At 45.7% G+C, this 10,712-nt stretch overlaps 1 protein-coding gene across 1 annotated transcript in view; it reads left to right on the top strand.

Moving 5' to 3' along the window:
* GLCE (glucuronic acid epimerase) overlaps positions 1-10,712 on the top strand; it is a 105,549-nt gene that overhangs the window by 4,671 nt on the left and 90,166 nt on the right. The window contains exon 2 of the mRNA XM_006165298.3: positions 562-675. The gene's annotated coding sequence lies outside the window, so the exon portion shown is untranslated. The remainder of the gene's footprint in view (positions 1-561; positions 676-10,712) is intronic.

Here is a 10,712-nt window from a genome sequence, read left to right on the forward strand (position 1 = left end):
TTTTGATTTAGTCCAGTCTCTTCGGGTTTCACTCACATGTATGGATTGTATTCAGCCAAAAATTTAACAGAGCTCCTATGGAATGTTTGGATCGCTTTCTTTGTGTACATGTCTTCTCTTGGGGATTCTGTGTCATTCCCCTGCATTCCAGCTGTCCTGACACCTCCCCCCATAACTGATTGATGTCGTTTTAGTGTGCAGTGTTGGTAGGTTCTTATGGGTTTCCCTTTCTTATGTTAAATGGAAATTACCTCCAGGCAGAAAGCTGGAGGGCTCTCTCATTTATTGCTCTGTTGTAGCCATAGTTTGGGATCATAGTTTTGAGGTGCCTTTGCTCAGCATCAGAAATAAGCTGTTTTCTATATTTTGTATGATTTCTGGTGGTTTAAGCAGAAAGATATTCTTGCATTTTCTTTGTCCTTCATGTTTGGAAGTGGAAACATCCTTATAACACTTCAAATTTTTCTATTTACTCTATAAACTTACCCCTTTTCTAAAGCAACTTTATCTCAAATGTGAAAATGTCAACCCTCTCCTGTTTATTTTTTAAATTCTCTTCAGTAGGTGGCCATGATGAAGGCGATCAAGATCTCACACTTCAAATTCTGTTCAGATACCTTGGGTTTAATAACCACAAACTCTCCTACCATCGCTGTGGATCAGGGATCAGCTGGGGTAAGTACATGGGTCCTGTGGTACAAAATTTAAGGAGGAACTCACTCTCAGATGCCGCTCCTATACTTGTGTTACCTGGCAGTCAGTGTCTCCTTAAATTTTGTGCCGTAGGTGCCATGCTTGCTTCATGCTAGTCCAGGCCTGGCAGCAGGTGTTCTAGACAGAGATCAATCATTTTCATGAGCTAAGCCTGTGTTCCTAAACCATTATTAACTAGATCACATACTTCCTTTACAGTAAGTGTAAGTCTCTTTCACCTTCACAGTTAAATTATTTTAACTTCTCTCCAACCATCTATTTTCTTGAAGGAGCTATAATAAAGTCTGGTGTAAAATGTCAGTTCCTTAGTATTGGCTGAGAAATGGAACAAAGAAAAGACTATCGGGGTAGCAAATACCGTTCCACAAAGCCACGGCCGCATGTGTGAGGCCTTCCCAATTTTCAGACCAGTTTGCTCTGGCCGCAGAAATAAATGACCCTCCCCACCTAGGGCACATCTGTTCCATGTGGGCTGTTGCCTACTGGGCATGCAGCCATATTCATAGTTTGAGTCCCCAGTTAGCCTGACGAGGCTCCAGAAATGAATCTGGATTCCTACGAAGAGGGATCTTAATACAGGTCAGGGACATGCGGTTGGGCTCTGATGGTTGGAAAAACAAAGCTTTTAATATCTCATGAAATGTACTCTTTTTGAGCTCTTTTGGCTCTTGACCCACTTTTAGATTGCTTTGGGATGCTCATGCAGCCAGAATGATCAAAGCATCTCTCTCTCTTTCCTCTTTTTAGAATATTAAAGGAGACCAGGAAGAAGGCCAAATGAAGTGAATCATGGAGCTATTTATTTATCTGAACCTGAGCTAAATCTTAGGGGTGAAGGGCAAAAATAAACCATTCTTAGTTTTTTTTTTAAACCCCGGATTACCAGGATTATTCAGGTAGGGATCTAGGTGTAAATTGTAGCAGTCATAAAAGGTGGTTTTACCTGGAATGACCTCTGTTAAGTATCTTCGTCTGGCCCTTGCAATGGTATTTGCTATCTGATTGTTCAAAGGTCCTAAAACATTGATCCTTAGTGCAGAAAATAACCATTTATCTCAGGTTACTACTGCTTTGAATACTCAGTTTCCTTTTTTGATCCTTTGGAGCTTTTTAAAAAAAAATAAATAGGGACCAGCAGTCGGTGTAGTGGCTATGTCGCTGGACTCCCATATAGTTGCAGCAGTTGGAGTCCCGGACCTGGTGGCTTAAACTCATACTGGGCATGTGTGCATGCGTGTCCAAAATCCAGAGAGGAGAATAGAGGAGAAGGGATTGCGGCATGACCACACCTCTTGGGGGATGATTTCTCTTTCTGTCTCTCTGTCTGTCTCTGTCTTTCTGGCGAGCGCATGCGCCCTATAGCAAAAACCTCTCCCCAAAAATTAAATAAATAAATAAATAAAAACATCAGCACATTTATACCATGTGCCAAAAGCTTTTCTAATGATTGGAATGTGAAAGTCCCCAATCCTGAAGGAGGATTCTTGTATGTAGTTGAGTCCTTAAAGACACATGTAACGGGACCTTTCTTTAATCACTGGCGGATGTGACATGTTGTGATAGAGAACAGTGGACTTGGATTCAGAAAAAATCAGTGATAGGCCATGTTGAACACTTGCTTTTTGACTTTGAGCAGGCCTGTTACTCTTGGACTGTCTTTCCATCTGTAAAGTGTGTGTATGTAAGTGGGAGGCGGCAGATGGTACCTGCCCGGTAGTCGTGTCAGTGCAAAGATCATAAGGGTGTGAAAGCACTTCAGAGAATGTAAAGCACTATACAGATATAAGTGCAAAAGTGTTTATGTGACTATTTTATCTCAACTTCATCAAATCTTGTTATCTTTGAGAAACTGTAAATATGGTTTATCGTCTAAATATTTTATCTAGCACTGATAATTTAGAAAAAGATAAATGAGAACTATCAAGGTTGGAAATTAAAAACACTTGAGATCTTAGGTGGAGGTTATAAACTACCTATGAACAAATTTATAAAATCTCCTAATTTTTTTTTTTTTACAAATAAAATTTGAAATTTTTACTTTTCTTTTTTTTTTGAAGAGATTTTTGTTATTGGACACATGCATTCACCAGAGAGACAGAAAGCTAGAAGTCACCTCCTGGGGGGGATGGCCTCGCCACTATCCCTTCTCCATTCTCCTTTCAGGATCTTAAGCACGCGCACGCACTTGCACACACCCGCCATGAGTTCTGAGGGGACTCTAACCATGGTTGACTACATGGGAATCCAGCAACGTAACCATTATGCCATCTGTTGGTCCCCGAAATTTTTGCTTTTTAATTTTTATCTTCTTTTCCGCTCCTAGACTTGGAAAATTTTTCCCAATTAGATTCTTTGACTCGTCATACATGGACTTTACACTTTGGACTACCTATAGTAAATTATTTTTTACATCAGTCTGGTTGCTACTCATTGTCTAAGATGATTCTGAACTTTTCCTTCCTAATTAGTATATATTCAGGGGAATGTAACCTAATTTAATGTGACCCTCGTCTGAGTATAAATAGGGGGTTAAATCTGTCAGAATGTACATCACGATGATTGAAATATTAGTGTAACGTTTTGGTGCCTTTGAAATGACCAGACTGCTCCCCTACATTAGAATAGATCGGTGAGGGAATCCGTCGGCTGGTTCGGTCATTCATTAAACAGGTATCGATACAGCGCCTACTGTTGCCAGGTCCTAGTCTAAAACGGTAAACAAAGCAGACACGTTCCAGCTTCTGTGGGGCTTACATTCTAGTGCAGGGAGACAGGAAGTAAGAGATAACGTGGCTAGTAGGCAGGATGGTGATAAGAACTGTAGAGAAACATGAAGGCGGAAGGAGATGGGGAGTGTACACAGAGAGGCAGAGCGACTGCAGTGGCGTGAGCCTGGGGAGAGGAGCAGACGCAGTTGGAGAGGCAGTGGGACTTCGTGGGGACTTGGCCTCTAACCTGAGAAAAGGCCCCATTAATGAATTGTGAGTGGATGATCACATGACCTGACCTGTAATTTTTAAAGGATCATTGTTGGTAAGAGACGAATGGTTCAAGGCAGAAAAACCATCTAAAAGACTATTGGAATGATCCGTGAGCTTGGTAGCATTGGAAATGGTTAGATTCTGTTTTTAAAATAAAGCCAGCAGATCTTACTGTTGGATAAGAGATGGAGATGGGGCACGGCTAACACAGCATTTTGTTCTGCGCTCCTTAAAGCTTAGAAATTTAGTAAGATGGGGGAGACTGGGAGAAGAGCAGGTTTATGGGTGGTGCAGTGGTGGGGAGGTCCGGAGGCCTTCAGATTGGAACTTTCTAAGGACGAACATTCGGGAGCCGCGTGGCAGTGCAGCAGTAACGCAGTGCCGGGAGCCAGGCCAGGGCAATCCCGGGTGCTCAGCTGGAGACCTCCCTGAACGCCAGGTGCTCCTGGTTCAGGGCAGGCCGAAGCTCCGGCTGTATCACAGCACGAAGATCCTGTGGAGGGTGTCTATCTCTGTCTCTCTGTCTCTTCTCTCTCTCTCTTTCTCTCTCTCTCTGGTTCTCATAGAAGAAAGAAACTTAAAAAAAAAAAGGAAAAGAAGAAGAAATGCATATTAAAGGGCCAAGTAAAGAATGTCTGGTAGATCGCGGAGTGTATTAGAGGACGGTTACGGAGAGCGGACCAGATCATTTAGGCCATTTGCCCATGGACAGTCTTGGGAACGCAGTTTGTAGATGGTATCTGAAGCACTGAGCCTGGGGGACACCTAGGAGCGCGTGTAGACAGGAGAGAGGAGAGATCTAAGGCCCGAGCATTGAGGCACCTGTATTTGGAGTGTAGAGAAGTGAGGAACCAGCAAGTGAGGATGACAAAGGTGGAAACCAGAGAGTCGGGTGTTCTGGGAGCCCCCAGATGGAGTTGTCATGTTGTCAGCTGCTGCTCACAGGTAAAGAGGGGGACTGAGAATGGGTGGTTTCCTTCAGCAATGTGGAAGACGTTGATGAGCTTAATATGGGAAGTCTGGCAGATGGATGGGGGGAAAGGCCTGGCTGATGTGGATTCAAGAGAAAAGGAGAGACGTGGAGATGGTGAGTACAGCCAATGCTTTGGAGTTTCATCGTAGGAGGGAACTGTGCATGTATGTGTAGAGATAGGGAGAAGAGGTCTTGTTTTCGTTTTGTTTTGCCTTTTTTCAAGTTTTAGTTGTATATTTAATGTGATGGGGATGGTCCTGGAGAGAGGGAATATGTGACAGTGCCATGTGGAAAAGCGGTCACTGCCGGAGTTTCCTTACACAGGCGGGAGGAGCTGGGACCTGGTGCACGCGGGAAGGGCTAGCCCTGGCCAGGTTCTAGCTGGAAGCGTGGATCACTTCACTCATAATCAGTGACAGGATTCTGCAGTATAGAAATGATGAGTTGTCATCTAGTAGCGATCGAGAGTTTGCTGTTCCAGTATGGCTAGAACCATAACCACATACGCTGCTGTAGGCCTCTTGACCCTTATGGTGTCCGTAAGTGCTTGGACACTTTTTTTTTTTTTTTTGGAGGTTTTTGCTATAGGGCACGTGTGCTCACCAGAAAGAGAGAGACAGAGAGACAGCAAGAAATCACCCCCCATGGGGGATGGCCACGCTGCAATCCCTTCTCTTCCATTCTCCTCTCAGGATCTTGGGCACGCACGCACATGCGCCCGGTGTGAGTTTAAGCCACTGGGTCTGGGACTCAAACCGTGGTCAACTACATGGGAGTCCAGTGACATAGCCATTACGCTAACTGCTGGTCCCCAGTGCTTGCACACTTTTGAAGTTGGAAGGTGAATAATCGTCTTTTCCATCTGTGCTTCAACCCTGCTGGAATTCTTATTCAGATGTACTGCATGTATTCTGATTTTCTTAAAGACTATCTCTGATTTTGTTTAACGTCTAAAGATAGCAAATAATATTAACTTTTCATTTACATTAACTTATTTAATAAATGAAAATCATTAAGGAAGACAGGAGCAAGGGCTGCAAGAATCTGGGTGCCAAGGTACTCTGACAGCCTCAAACCGAGTTCTTACTCTTGCTCAGCCCTCTTACGAGTGGACGTTATCCCTTATGAGGGTGCTGGGGAAAAGGTGAATTGAGTCAACAAGATAAGCTGCTTCTTGAACCAGGGTTTGCAGACTGGGTGGCAGTCTCCCTGAGACCACAGCAATGATCTCCGCAGCATGGTACTCAACTGCAGTGTAACGCCCTCTTTGAGTGTGGGCGGGACCTAGTGACTCTTGGGAAGAATCCTGCACGGCAGAAGTGAGGGTATCTTACCTCTGTGATTAGGGTACAAAAGATTATGATGTCCTTCTTGTTAACTCCCTCTTCCGCTGCCTCTCACTCCTGCCTCCTAGCATGCTTGTTCAGATGAAGCCGGCTACAGGCGGTGATATGCTCTGCAGCCAGAAAGGAGGAGGCCTGTAGGCCAGCAGCCCAAGAGAAAATGAATCCTGTCAACGACACGTGGGTGAGCTAGGAAGTGGATCCTTCCACAGCAAGCTTGCAGATCTGGGCAGCACTTTGACTGTAGCCTCGTAAGGAACTTTCCTAAGCTCTTCCTGGATTCCTGATGCACTGTAAAACAATAAATGTGTGTTGTTTTAAGTTGTTATGTTTTGGAGTAATTTATGCACCAAGAGATAACTAATACAGGCATGCAGTAACAAGCAAAAACGCTATCAGTATTCAAGGAACTCGCAGTAGAGCGAAAATTAGATTGAGGTGTCAGCAATCTGGTAGTGGGCGAGAGACACGAGTAAACACGATGGAGGGTTTCAGGGCTTTGAGAGAAGTGTACACCGAGTATGTGGGGATGTGTGTGAACAGACACGGGCGCTGACGTTCTTTCAAAGGGGCGAGTGTGAATCTCGCGCATTGCAATAGAGAATATAACGGCTGGTTCGGAAAACTGTAGGTAATCCAGTATTTAAGAAAATCAGAATAAGAATTCAAGAAATAGTCTAATAGCAAGATATGTTTCGAGGTAATTCATGCTTCCAGTATTCCTAACATGTATGCCGTGCTATGACATGGATGAACATAATGATATATAAAAATCTCTGCAGTGTTAAGTATAGCTGAGTTTGATCCCTACTGTAAAATAACCTTTTTTAAAAAATAAAAGTAGCCTTTTTTTTTTTTTTAAAGAGGGATTTTTGCCATAGGGCATGTGTGCTTGCCACAGAGATGGAGAGAGACAGAGAGACAGAAAGCGAGAAATCACCCTTTGGGTAGATGGCCACACTGCAGTCCCTTCTCCTCTATTCTCATCTTGGGATTTTTGGGCACATACGCACACATGCCCCGTGTGACTTTTAAGCTGCTTGGGTCCAGGACTTGAACTGTGATCAATTTCATGGGAGTCTAGCGATGTAACTGCTGTGTCACCTGCTGGTCCCTAAAAGTAGACTCTTAACAGGCAGGAGTAAACATTAGATCATTGTTTGTATGTGTGTAGTTTAAATGTCGAAGCAATTTGGTCTTTAGAAGAGAATAAGGACTCCCATCCTAGACTCACTCATAACATGTTCTAATAAGAAGTGGCTTGTCTTGCCCTGGTAGGTTTACAGACGAGGAAGGGACTAGCCAGTGATGTACCCAAGCCTGCTGGTGCAGAGCCGGTGCCAGGTCCAGGCCTCCTGATTCTCTGCAGTGCCCCGTACCATGTCACGTCACTAGAGATCTTCAGATATGCATATGCCTTTCTCATTGTGAGTGGGGAGCCCCAGATCTGAGAAGGCTTGCCTATAATGTTTACCAGCTCAAAGGACAGGCCCAGCAGTCCAGCAGGGAAGGACATACGTTTACACACACAGGACAGGAATGCGCTGCTAGGAGCGTGGGCTTGTGTCACGTATGTTCCCGATCAAAGACACAGGCATGACCTGTAAGATCAGCTCGGACTTCCTGTGTCCAGGACAGGGGTCTGCCTCCTGCCGTGACAAAGGTCAGGTAGCAGAGTTGCCAGTGCTCGCCTCCGACCTGGGGATGTTGATGGGGAGAGGGGCACATGCCTCTGGGACAGTCCTGGCCACAAGCCAAGGCCGTGACGAAAGGGAATGGTCACGAGATGTTCCCGAGGCCCAGCCGGACCAGCAGCCGGGTCTCGGAGATAGATGGGATGAAAACGGAGGGTGGAGGAGCGCTCGACCTGTGGCGCCTACCCTCTCTCACCCCCCGACATTGTGATTTAATTGACAGGGGGTGAAATTCGGACATTGTGATTTTTGAACACTTCCCAGCTGATTCCAGTGTGCAGTTCAGCTGGAAACGTCTGCTCCCCAAGGAATTGGTGTGCTTGAGGAACTTGGAGCAGAGTGCAGTCCGCGGTGCAGACTTCCATCCATTCTGATCCTGAACCGCATCCTTGGCTAGGCTTCAGCAGGGCAGTTAAAAACCTTTACGCTGGGAGACATCCAAGGCTTGGCCGAACCAAGACTTTCCTAGTGGAGCTGTCCTTCACTGGCTGGTGTTTTGTGGATGAGACAGCCTGCGACAGAATTCTCATTAATCGTGAAATGGGAGAGCAGTTCTTTGACACCGATCGGGCAAACAGAAAGTCCCCTGCCATCTGTGCTGCGTCACGCTCTGCTGTTGTTTGAACTAGATAAAAGTCTAACTCCTGTTAAACAGATTGCTTACGAGGTTGTTTTTTAGTATTTCAGAGCAAGTGTATAAATATAAAGAGTCAAAGAAATGGCTCCAGATTTAAAAACAAAAGGCTTTTCCTTTTAAAGTAATTGAATCCGAATCTGACTGCTGGGTTGTCAGTAGCATGTTGCTGTGTGTTCTTGGTACTCGTGTTTCAAGAGAGGCCGTTTGCAGGTTCCTTGTTGCCAACCTGCGGTGCTCCCACTTACGCTAGCGTGGTAACTTGTAACTCGTGACTGGGAAGTGACATTTAGTTTCAGGATATACGTTCCCTTTAAATGAGATGTTTCTTTCATAATGGCAGATGTGGGAGCATGGAATGGAAGAATTAATAGGAGATCGAAGCGTTTCAGAACTTTAGGTGTTTACTGGCGTAGTCTCAGGCAAGAGCAGTGCGTCTGAGCTGCTAGAGTTGAAGTCGTGGGGAGGAGGGCAAAGTAGTTTTCTGTTGCTACCATTGCAAACCACTGAAAACATAGTGGCTTAAACAACAGAACTTTATCTTTCAGCTCTGTAGGCCAGTTGGACCGCATGAGTCTCATGGGGCTAAACTCAGAGGTTCAGCAACTCAGAGGTGCAGCAGGGCGCATTCCTTTTTGGAGGGGAAGGGCAGGGTCAGTTCCTTACTCATTCAGACTTTCCTTGTAGCTGGCTCAGCCCTGAAGTCCCAGCTGCCTCGCTGGTTGTCAGGTGAGGGCCCATGACAGCACCCGGCGTCCACCCTCATTCCTTGGCTCTAGCCCTACTGCCTCCATCTTCAAAGTCATCAACATCAGGGCACGTCCCTCTCAAGTTTCCATGGTCTTCTCTCCTTTCACTGTACCTCTGACCCCTTCTGTCTTCCTCTCCACTGTAAAGAACCCACGTGGCGAGATTGATCATGTCGGGTGCCTGCTGTGTGCCAGGCACTGCTGCGGGCACCGGGGCTGTCATGCTGAACGACAGACCTGGCCCTGCCCTGGGGCGTACAGCGGCTCACGTGCAGAACAGGCCCCGCAGACACTGCGGCACTCACAGGGACTCCTCAGGTGCTTTATAGGTACCTAAGAGCTTTCAAAGCCGCCCGGTGCTGGTTTGGCTCTCCTGCCTCCCTTCACTACCACAGTGTTTACATAATGGATGCACAGGCTACTCTAATAGTGGCTTTCTCTGTTCTTCTTTTGCATTGAGTTAGGAACCTGACTCCTCTCTCCTTCTGCTATTTTATACTCCAAGTGCAGTGAGAAATCTTGAGTTCCACCATCCAGACTCAGAGGACAGTTTTAGACTTAATCACATACCTGCTGAGGAATTGAAAACCAAACAAAATCTCAAGAATCATCATGTACTTCATTTTACTTGCCTTAGTAAAGACTCTAAAGTGCTAAAGGCAGCTCTAGGACTGTTAGAAAAGGAGCAAACTTTTGCATTACCCCCATACATTAACTGCCAAAAAGCACTTACCCAATTGCAAACAAAAATCTGCAGTTGCTTTGAACTGGTATTCATTAATAATGAAGAATTGCCAACTCAGAAGCAGATTGCAATAACCTTCTCAATATGGCTTTTTGTAGATAGACTTTTTCCTTAATTTGCTATAGGCCATGCACTTCTGAGAAAGTGAGAGACAGAAAGTGAGAAAGTGCCCTCTGGCGGGATGGCCACACCACGATCCCTTCTTCATTCTTTCTTGAGATTTTGGGCATGCACACACGTGCCCAGTGTGTTTTTCAAGCCACCGGTTCCAGAACTAAAACTGTACAGTTGTCCCTGTGGGATCCAGCTGCCTTAACTTCCACATCTCGTACTACCAGCTGGCCTGAAAGAGACTTTTGAAATAATGAAAGAGATGTGCTGTTTGTCGTTTACTGCTGTTAAGGCTCTGTACAGTTCCCTGTTACGTTCCCACTACATGCTGGGTATAGCTGTGCCATCCTTTTTTTTTTTTTTTTCCTTTCTTTCTGTTCATAATAGACCCTGTGTGTATGCAAGACAGAGAGAGAGCACACTCCACATGGCTTGTTTATGCCATGACCCTTTCTCCAGGCCTCTAGCCTGCAAGGATCCTGGGCGCATGCATATGTGTGTTCAGGTCTACCAGGTCAGGCACTCAAACTCCTGCGTGTGTGTCCAGCTGTGCAGTCCACAGCTGCACCGTACCTGCACCATACCTGCACCATACTTGCACCATACCTTCTACTATACCTGCACCATACCTGCACCGTACCTGCACCATACCTGCACCGTACCTGCACCATACCTGCACTGTACCTGCACTGTACCTGCACCGTACCAGCACTGTACCTGCACTATACCTGCACCGTACCTGCACTGTACCTGCACCGTACCTGCACC

The sequence above is a fragment of the Tupaia chinensis genome, unplaced genomic scaffold (genome assembly GCF_000334495.1).
Source record: "Tupaia chinensis unplaced genomic scaffold, TupChi_1.0 Scaffold143878_1, whole genome shotgun sequence".
NCBI classification, from domain to species: Eukaryota; Metazoa; Chordata; class Mammalia; order Scandentia; family Tupaiidae; genus Tupaia; species Tupaia belangeri.